Below are 10,406 nucleotides of genomic sequence, written 5' to 3' on the forward strand. Positions count from 1 at the left end.
AGCCTGAAGGCTATCAAACGGGACTTTAGGGGACTGGGACGGTTAGTGGCTGGAGCGGGAATACAGGTGGTGTTTTCATCTATCCCTGCAGTAGCAGGGAGGGGTGCCGAGAGGACACGGAAAGCCCACCTGATTAACACGTGGCTCAGAGGCTGGTGCCAACACAGAAATTTTGGGTTTTTTGACCATGGGGCGCTTTACTCGGCACCCGGCCTGATGGCCGCAGACGGGTCCCTATCTCTAAGGGGAAAATGGATCCTAGCCCAGGAGCTAGCAGGGCTCGTTGAGAGGGCTTTAAACTAGGAAAGAAGGGGGATGGGGCTGAAAGAAGGCCTGTTGGAGCTGTGCCAGGGGGAACAATGGCAGAGCCGGGGAAGATGGCAATGGCCCAGCTGAAGTGCATCTACACTAATGCATGCAGCATGGGCAACAAACAGGACGAGCTGGAAGCCATCGTGCAGCGGGAAGGCTATGACTTGGTTGCCATTACGGAAACATGGTGGGACCACTCTCATGACTGGAGTGCTGCAATGTCTGGCTATAGGCTCTTCAGAAGGGACAGGCAGCACAGAAGGGGTGGTGGTGTGGCTCTCTATATTAGAGAGTGTTTAGATGTTGAGGAACTTGAGGCTGGGAATGATAAGGTTGAGTCCCTATGGGTTAGGATCAGAGGGAAGGCCAACAAGGCAAGCATCCTGGTGGGGGTCTGTTATAGACCGCCGAACCAGGATGAGGAGACGGATGAGGAGTTCTACAGGCAGCTGGCAGAAGCCGTGAAATCGTCAGCGCTTGTTCTCGTGGGGGACTTCAACTTCCCAGACATATCCTGGAAGCACAACACAGCCCAGAGAAAGCAGTCTAGGAGGTTTCTGGAGAGCGTAGAAGATAGCTTCCTGATGCAGCTGGTTAGAGAGCCTACCAGGGGAGGTGCCCCGCTAGACCTTCTGTTCACGAACAGTGACGGTCTGGTGGGAGATGTGGTGGTTGGGAGCTGTCTTGGGCAGAGTGACCACGAAATGGTTCAGTTCTCTATTCTTGGCGAAGTCAGGAAGGGGACCAGTAAAACCGCTGTCTTGGACTTCCGGAGGGCTGACTTTAAACTGTTCAGGTCACTGGTTGGCAGAGTCCCTTGGGAGGAGGTTCTGAAGGGCAAAGGAGTCCAGGAAGGCTGGGCGCTCCTCAAGAAGGAAATCTTAATGGCTCAGGAGCGGTCTGTCCCCACGTGCCCAAAGACGAGCCGACGCGGAACTAGACCGGCCTGGCTGAGCAGAGAGTTGTGGCTCGAGCTTAGGAGAAAAAGGAGGGTTTATAATCTTTGGAAAAGAGGGCGGGCTACTCAGGAGGCCTATAAGGATGTTGTGAGGCTGTGCAGGGACAAAATTAGAAAGGCCAAAACTCATCTGGAGCTCAATCTGGCTACTGCCGTTAAAGATAACAAAAAATGTTTTTACAAATACATCAACGCAAAAAGGAGGACTAAGGAGAATCTCCATCCTTTACTGGATGCGGGGGGAAACTTAGTTACAAAAGATGAGGAAAAGGCTGAGGTGCTCAATGCTTTCTTTGCCTCAGTCTTTAGTGGCAAGACCGGTTGTTCTCTGGATACCCAGTACCCTGAGCTGGTGGAAGGGGATGGGGAGCAGGATGTGGCCCTCGCTATCCATGAAGAAATGGTTGGCGACCTGCTACGACACTTGGATGTACGCAAGTCGATGGGGCCGGATGGGATCCACCCGAGGGTACTGAGCGAACTGGCGGAGGAGCTGGCCAAGCCGCTTTCCATTATTTATCGGCAGTCCTGGCTATCAGGGGAGGTTCCAGTTGACTGGCGGCTAGCAAACGTGACGCCCATCTACAAGAAGGGCTGGAGGGTAGACCCGGGGAACTATAGGCCTGTTAGTTTGACCTCTGTGCCAGGGAAGCTCATGGAGCAGATTATCTTGAGTGTCATCACGCGGCACTTGCAGGGCAACCAGGCGATCAGGCCCAGTCAGCATGGGTTTATGAAAGGTAGGTCCTGCTTGACGAACCTGATCTCCTTCTATGACCAAGTGACACGCTTGGTGGATGAGGGGAAGGCTGTGGATGTGGTCTACCTTGACTTCAGTAAGGGTTTTGACACCGTTTCCCACAACATTCTCCTCGAGAAACTGGCTGCTCGTGGCTTGGACTGGTGTACGCTTTGTTGGGTTAAAAACTGGCTGGATGGCCGGGCCCAAAGAGTTGTGGTGAATGGAGCCAAATCCAGTTGGAGGCCGGTTACTAGTGGAGTCCCCCAGGGCTCAGTGCTGGGGTCGGTCCTCTTTAATATCTTTATCGATGATCTGGACGAGGGGATCAAGTGCACCCTCAGTAAGTTTGCAGATGACACCAAGTTAGGCGCGCGTGTCGATCTGCTCGAGGGAAAGAAGGCTCTGCAGGAAGATCTGGATAGGCTGGACCGATGGGCTGAGGTCAACTGCATGAAGTTCAACAAGGCCAAGTGCCGGGTCCTGCACCTGGGGCGCAACAACCCCAAGCAGCGCTACAGGCTGGGAGATGAGTGGCTGGAAAGCTGCCTGGCGGAGAAGGACCTGGGAGTACTGGTTGATAGGCAGCTGAATATGAGCCAGCAGTGTGCTCAGGTGGCCAAGAAGGCCAACAGCATCCTGGCTTGCATAAGAAGCAGTGTGGCCAGCAGGTCTAAGGAGGTGATTGTCCCCCTGTACTCGGCTCTGGTGAGGCCGCACCTTGAGTACTGTGTTCAGTTTTGGGCCCCTCGCTACAAGAAGGACATGGAGGTGCTCGAGAGAGTCCAGAAAAGGGCAACGAAGCTGTTGAGGGGTCTGGAGAACAAGTCTTACGAGGAGTGGCTGAGGGAGCTGGGGTTGTTTAGCCTGGAGAAGAGGAGGCTCAGGGGAGACCTCATCGCTCTCTATAGGTACCTTAAAGGAGGCTGTAGAGAGGTGGGGGTTGGTCTATTCTCCCATGTGCCTGGTGACAGGACGAGGGGGAATGGGCTAAAGTTGCACCAGGGGAGGTTTAGGTTGGATATTAGGAAGAACTTCTTTACCGAAAGGGTTGTTAGGCATTGGAATGGGCTGCCCAGGGAGGTGGTTGAGTCGCCGTCCCTGGAGGTCTTTAAAAGACGTTTAGATGTAGCCCTTAGTGATATGGTTTAGTGGAGGACTTGTTAGTGTTAGGTCAGAGGTTGGACTAGATGATCTTGGAGGTCTCTTCCAACCTAGACGATTCTGTGATTCTGTGATTCTGTGATTCTGTGATTCTGTGATTCTGTGATTGTCCACATCAAAACACCCCTGCAAGCCAAGAAGCTTAGGAGCCCAGAAGTGTATATCTAAAACACAGTGACTGCTTTTGTGCTGCATTTCAGGACAGACAGAAGAATATCTGGTATTAGGAAAGGGTTTGCAAAAAACGAGTTACAGAGAACCTCTGCTGATCCTTGCCCATAGGAGGAGGATCTGTCTGTTGTACCTTGGAACTGTATTTCTATGTATGAAGCTCTTCTTATATGTAGGATGAAGATAATACAGAACCCAATTTCAAGATTTAGAAACAGTGAAGGATGGACTTCAAGTTCTATTATTAATTAATTGAAGAAAAACAAAATGTAGATTACTTTCCTACATACATGAACATGACTGAAACCTCAAAGGTGATGTCCAAGTCTTGCAGTAGGAAGTTTCATCATAGCCTATGAAAGCAATAATGAAGAACCACAGGAGAACAGTAAAAGATGCAAAACAACGTCCGTCCATTGGAGCTTTTGGCATATCCAGCATAGTGTTGCTACCAATATCAGCATGATGCTACTGGAAACCTTTGAGCAGCATTAGGGTTGGGGTTTATACAGGAAACTGCACTAAGAAATTAAAAGTATCTAGGAGTCTTCATTGAAGCTAAGAGCATAGAGACCTTACAGGACAGTTGCAATCACATGTATGCATTTGCTGTGACAGTGGCCCAAGTCTAGCACAGCATCCAAGTGCCTCAAGGTACAGAAATGCTCATCTGGCAGAGATCAGCTCCAGCCTGGTTAAGCTGAAAATGAATATCTGCCTGCATCATCTAAAGCAAACTATATACCTCTCTTTATATATGTCTGCAAAGATGCTGGATTCCTGCACTACTTCTTTACTTTTGATGGCATTCTGCTTATTTCTGTGGTGCGTGTAAACTTGCAGCCTGTTCATAAAAAAATAAGATCACAGCATGGCCTCCTTCATATCTGCATATATATACAGACACACAGCGTTTCTCCCAGCATGCTGAATGAATAAAATCTGGAGTAATTTTTCATTGTTCCCTTTATAAGCTTCAAGGAAAAAAACCCTCAAAAGCTAATAAATAATTTATTCCAATGAAATTGCTGCCTACTATGCTGCATGCTGGACCTATGCTAGCTCAGGCAGCGCATGGGATCCTGGATATCTCTCATGTATGGTGTTCTGTTATTTCTGCTTTTCTTTTGGGAGAAGTCTCCATGTGTATACATGTACATATGAGAGCATGTAAATGTGAAGGTGAGAGAAAACAGAAAACAGACAGTTTCTTTCAATCTGTGCATGTCTTCTACACGTGTGTGCAAATAGATCTTGCCCTCTATTTTAGATATGCAGGTTCCCTTTATTATTTAAGACAAATGTGGGATTCATTTTACTTTTTCAGAATAAGACTGATCACTTGTAGTCCATAAAGTTCCTGGGGAGTTTTTCTTTTTATCCTGAAAAAGCATTTGAAATAAGTCCGATGAACTTTTCCTCTTTATATATACACATGCAGACAGTGTAAACCTGTGGTTTTTATGTGGTTGACCATAATAATATGGTTTTGTGTGCTTGCATAGTTCACAGATTACAGTCTTGCTTACTGTGCACATATAGGTGAGTATATGGGGGTGTGTGCTCTATGTACATGTGTGGGTCTAACCACAGGACACATAACTATACTGACGTTATGCTACACAGCGTAATGAGGCACTAGGAAAAAGCAGAAGGAAAGGAGAAAAAAAGATGAATCTGTGTCTCTCTTGAGGGTGTACCTTATTAGAAGTACCAAAATAATGATGTTCAGGGCTGTCTTCCCAGCCTGCTATAAATGTTGAGGATCTAAGGTTTGCTGTGTGCTGACATCTTGCTCTGTGTTGCACAGTTTGAGATGTAAGGCTCTGATCCACGTGGCCATAGATAAAGGTTCTCTGCTCTGTTTGTAAAGCCTTATCCAAGACTGTTGCAATATCATGGAATCACAGAATGGCTCGGGTTGGAAGGGACCTCAAAGATCATCTAACTCCAACCCCCTGCCATGGGCAGAGATGCCACCCATTAGATCAGGTTGGCCAAGGCCCCATCCAGCCTGGCCTTGAGCACCTCCAGTGATGGGGCACCCACAACTTCTTTGGGCAACCTGTTCTAGTGCCTCAGCACACTTACAGTGAAGAATTTCCTCCTAAAGTCTAATCTAAATCTATCCTCTTTTAGTGTATGACCATTCCCCAATATTCTCCAAATATTCCCCATTATTGGTATTTGCACCCTGGTGAAATTCCTGCCTTATGCTGGGTCTTGGATCATGGAAATGGTCCCATGTCCTCAGTGGGATGGCTCATGGGGGCATGATTTACACACAGGGCATTACACAGGGCAAGATATGTGCTTCAAGTACAAATGCATGCACAACCGGGGTGCTGGTCTAGGCTTTAAGAAACAGGGCTTTGCTCCCAACCCCCAAGGTGATTAATCGCTATTTCTGCTCTTTGTTATACTGATTTGAAGAGATCAATGAATTTCATCTGCAATGCCTTGGAGCTCCTTTCTCCCTGCACTTTCTGCCACTCTTGTCCAGTCAGGTTGGACCAAAATGTCTTTTGCTACTCGTCTGCAGCAGGGCTCAGCACAGTGGGACTCTTCCCTCAGCAAGGGACTCTTGCAATATAAATAAAATAGCACAGATAAATGATTGCTTTGCCACCGGGCTTGTTCAACGGCTGAAACTTAAATGAAACAACCCACAAATTCATGCAGAGGCGCATGTAAAACACCAAGTTGGGAAGAGCAATGCTGGAGCTCTTCCCTTGCTAATACCAGCAGCTGGTTTGCATTGGTAAAGACAGACTAAAACCCGAGGAAGGAGCCTGGGATGTGACATCCCTGCACGATCAGGTCTTAGGAAGATGAGACTATAGCTAGGGGAAAGGAAAAAGCGGGGAATAAGCAGGGCTCTGAGTCACTGTTGCTCTAGATTATAGCTGCAGGTTGCTCAGGCACGCTCCGTATGATTACCATTTCCAAGTGAGCCCGGATCTGTATTTCCCTTAATGTGCCACGGCTGCTTCTCCTGACCTCTTTCACGCCGCCTATTACCTCAGCTCCGCTTCCCCTCCTTTCTGATCGAATTACTAAAGCACACAGTGGAGTCTCTTGGCTCAACAAAATTTAATGACGGTGACAACAGAGGAGGATAATAAAGATAAATCAGCTGCTCCCAGGAAGGAAAGATGAAGTAACAGCAGAGTGAGTTAGAAGGCTACACCATGGAGTGACCCTAGCAAGTGCATCGTCCTAGTCATCCCTTTCATCTCAACGACTGCATTTCTTCTTCTTTTCGGGGGATTTGACAGGGAAGAGTAGAGAGGAGCAGGCACCGAGACACTAGAGACCTGGGCCATGTTTCTGCCTCAGGCACATGCTCACTGGGGATCATGGGCACATCTCTCCAGCTCTTCTACATCTCCTCCCCCAGGCTGTAGGCTGAGAACAGAGCAGAAGTCTTTCACCAGGCAGGCTGTAAAGGAGTTCAGCTGTGGGGTTTTGATCTCAGCTGCAGCCCAGTGCACTAATGTGAGCCACACAGTTAGTAGAGGGAAATGGAAACTTCACTGTCTGTAAAGGAGCACCAGCGAGAGCATCTCCTTTCTCAATGTCCGTAAATCCCTGGGCTCCTCAAATCGTGTTAATCCATCTTTTTTCAATTAGGTATTCTCATGGAGGCCAATGGAAGCAGGCTTATGTCTGTGTTTAACTAGGGAACCGTGCATGGCAGGAGAGCTGTGAGAGGGTGAGGGTTACAACTTGCCTTCCTTGACAGCCATGGTTGGATGAGGGATCTAGGGCATCAGTGAACTGCACTCGGAGTGTGAGAGGCACAAGAGGGATCTGTCCTCCCAGGCATGGCAGGGGAGAAGAGGTGTTAATCAGATTGGATCGGAGCTTCACACCTCACCCAGAGCTCCTCAAATGGACAAACCAGCTCCTGGCTCTGCAATACCCACGCCTACTTCTTCCACCTCCCTCCTGGAGACAAGCAGAGACACGGCCTCAAATGACTGTGCCTATTGCAATTGCTTTTCTGACATTTGCCATGTTTCCAGTTGTAGAGCATTTGCTGTTTAATGATAATGCCTAGAAAAAAAAAAAAAAAGAAAAACAACAAACACCCTTCTAATTGCAATCACATTCCTCGCCTCTCCCCTCCCACCAGGTTGTTAAATTGTTAAATGTTTGCTGCATTGATCTCAACAGCTGAGCATGAAACAGTGAGCTGTAGTTGAGACCTCCTGCGAGCTCGATAAACTTAATGGACATCCTTGAGAACTTTAACTGGGAAGATTTAGCTCCCGAGGAAGAAGGAAGCAAACACCCGGAGCAGCTTTGTCTGCCTGTTGTACCTCATTTTGCCAGAAACAGCTGCTCATGCTGGGATTAGCTCAGAGGTTTGTACCAAGCAGAGGCTGACTCACAAGAACAAAATCAGGAGATCATTACATCTCCGTGCAGGCTCCAAGTGCTTCGGGCTGTGCGGGGAGAGAAGAAAATTAAGTGGAGCAGGAGCCCAATTTGCAGAAATGCTGTGAAAGTTTTGTGCCTGACAGAGGAGTGGGAGAAGGGAGAGCCTCGGCTCTGCAGGATGAGTGCTGCAGGTCTTGGGATGGAGCTCCAGGCTGTGGGATGGAGATGGTGGCTGAGCACACAGAGGTAGCTTGTCATAACATCTGTCTTGCTGTTGTGCCTTCCGTTAACAGAGACAGTTTGATTAGGGTTCATACGAGACACACAAATGAGAATTGATTATTTTACAAAGACCCTAATTACTTAGAAATTCAACTTTGCTTCAGCATAGCATTGCTGCTTTGGGTAGCTATCTCTGTGTCCTGTCCAGGGAGGTGGCAGAGTCTTCCCCCTCATGTACACTTCCCTTCTAAAGGTAACCCCTGGAGTTAGTTTAAAAGCATTGGCTTGGCTGGTAAATTGGGTGGATGGGGAAGCTGTGTTGGGCTAATTGTAAGAGATGGTGAAACCTGTGAATGGAGAGCCTGTGCAGAATAAAGACAGCATGTGATGAGTGCTCTCCGTCCTTGGCTGACCATTGCTGTGAATAAGGCAATGATCCAACAGGACAATTTAATACGGTATGGATTTTCCGAGGACATTTTAACAAAAGAGCAGTTACTGATTTAGCAACCAAATGTGGCTTTATAAAGGTGTATTTTCTAATGATGAGGAAAGCTCTGGAGGGAAGGAGAGAGGAGAAGGAGATCAGAAGGTTGCTTGGACAGTCCTTCACCGTGAAGCTGTGTTTGTAACTCAGGGTCTCCTCTATACTCATCCTGGTCAGAGGAAACTTGGTGAATGGAAGGAGCTATGCAGCTGCTCCTGTAAGGGCTGAGTAGCCCACAGGGCATCACCAGACAGGCTCTCACCCCCAGTTTAATGCTGATGTGAACTCAGGGTCACCTTTCTCTGTGTTTCTGTCTTTCAGGCTAGGACTTCCTCCCCCCTTCAGCCCTGTTACATAATAAACAATGACCCGAAATGATCAGTAAGCCCATTCCTCCATGGGTAAGTCATTACTGCCTGGAACAGAGCAGTCTGCACTTCCATCATCTGCTGATGGCTGCTGCAAAGTCTTTTGTTTTCTTTTCCTTTTTTTTTTTTTTTTTCTTTTTTCTTTGCACTGCTCACAAAATAGCTAGTTAGAGTCATGGATCAATACCCAAACTACAAATCACCAAGGACCATAAGAAATCCCCACTAAGGTCCAGACCTAGACTTGCTGCAGCAGGGTGTAGATCCACTCAACCTGTCCAAAGATGGTATTTATAAGCCATCCAAAAATACCTGCTGCCTTTCACTGAGGTGTGACCACAACAGATTGGAGACAGCTTGAAATGCAGACACCTCCAAGGTGCCTTGTTCACAGCAGTGACGTGTGAGACAGCCAAGTGATGGACCTGGAGCTCAGCTGAAATGGCAGGAGTGGGTTCAGCAGCGCACGATGACATTGCACGTTGGTGTGCTGTAATTAATGCTGATAAAGTGCAGTATATCCTTCAAAATTGGCTGATGACCTGTGTTTAACCACTCAGCCTCACCAGTTGTGGTTTACAGGAATGGTACGTACATACTGGCACTGTCTCTTTCTTCTCCAGTGGGGAAAGGGATGAAAGTTCGTGTCTCCCCTTTGTTAGGTCACAAAGTGTTATTTTGGGCACCTTCCAGAACCAATTCATTACTTGTCATCTTGCAGAGTGAGGGCAACATAAGGCTCTGCCACGTGCTGTATTGATCCCTCAACTTGATTAGTCAGTATATCGAATACCCTTGCTTTTCTAATCTAATTAATGCAAGAGAAATACTCTGTGTTGGGGCCCGGAGTCACGTTCTAAGGGTAATCAGGGAGTAGGACTGATTAAAACCAGAAGGCTTCCGGGATAATTTATGGACTACTTGACACTGCTGGCAGATTAGGCTACTTTGGAGGGCTCTGTGTGGTCTCGGGCTTGAAATTGCCTGTTTGGAGGGCTCCACATCTAGGTCCATCCTCATCCCTCAGTTTGATGGCTCTGGGTTTGAGGGGGTCTGGACTCCTGGGTGAGACACTGGTTTGGGGCTCAGGATAGCTGGTTTCTCTTCCCACCAGCAGTGGGGAAGGCTGTGCCAGAAAGGCAGAAAAGACATTTATTTTATGACTTTGAGAAAATCACCAAATCTCCTTTAGATTAGCTCTCATCCAGAAAATGAACACTTGGCCTTATTTATTTGGTTGCACTTTCTCTTGGGCTGGCATGGTTTGATGAAGCTATACGACGCCAGGCACATGAGGACTTTGCTCGTGTTCAGGAACGGGTATGCAAATACAACTAGATAACTGAGATGTAGCTAAACTCCAATTTGCCACTGGTTCAGCCCAGATCTTGGTGTTTCCAGACAAATGAATGCTCTGGATCAGTAGGTATAACTGGACTAGGGAAGGTGATAATACTTAATCGATCGCATGCATGAATTAATTTACTAAGTCCCACTGTGAGCTAAATAATTGTCATGATTGTGTTTGTGATGAAGATGGAAAAGAGGCAGGAAAGTTGTCTTGGCCCCCTAAGGGGAATGTGTGCTGCAGACATCTCC

General features: G+C 47.6%; 1 protein-coding gene and 1 long non-coding RNA gene across 2 annotated transcripts in view; both read left to right on the plus strand.

The window, feature by feature from the left end:
- PLXNA4 (plexin A4) overlaps positions 1 to 10,406 on the plus strand; it is a 423,963-nt gene that overhangs the window by 223,454 nt on the left and 190,103 nt on the right.
- On the plus strand, positions 7,466 to 9,482 carry LOC121064540. The gene is made up of 3 exons (XR_005816542.1): positions 7,466 to 7,714; positions 8,761 to 8,840; positions 8,971 to 9,482. It is a non-coding gene; the product is annotated as an uncharacterized LOC121064540 (long non-coding RNA).

The sequence above is a fragment of the Cygnus olor genome, chromosome 1 (genome assembly GCF_009769625.2).
Source record: "Cygnus olor isolate bCygOlo1 chromosome 1, bCygOlo1.pri.v2, whole genome shotgun sequence".
In the NCBI taxonomy this organism is placed as follows: Eukaryota; Metazoa; Chordata; class Aves; order Anseriformes; family Anatidae; genus Cygnus; species Cygnus olor.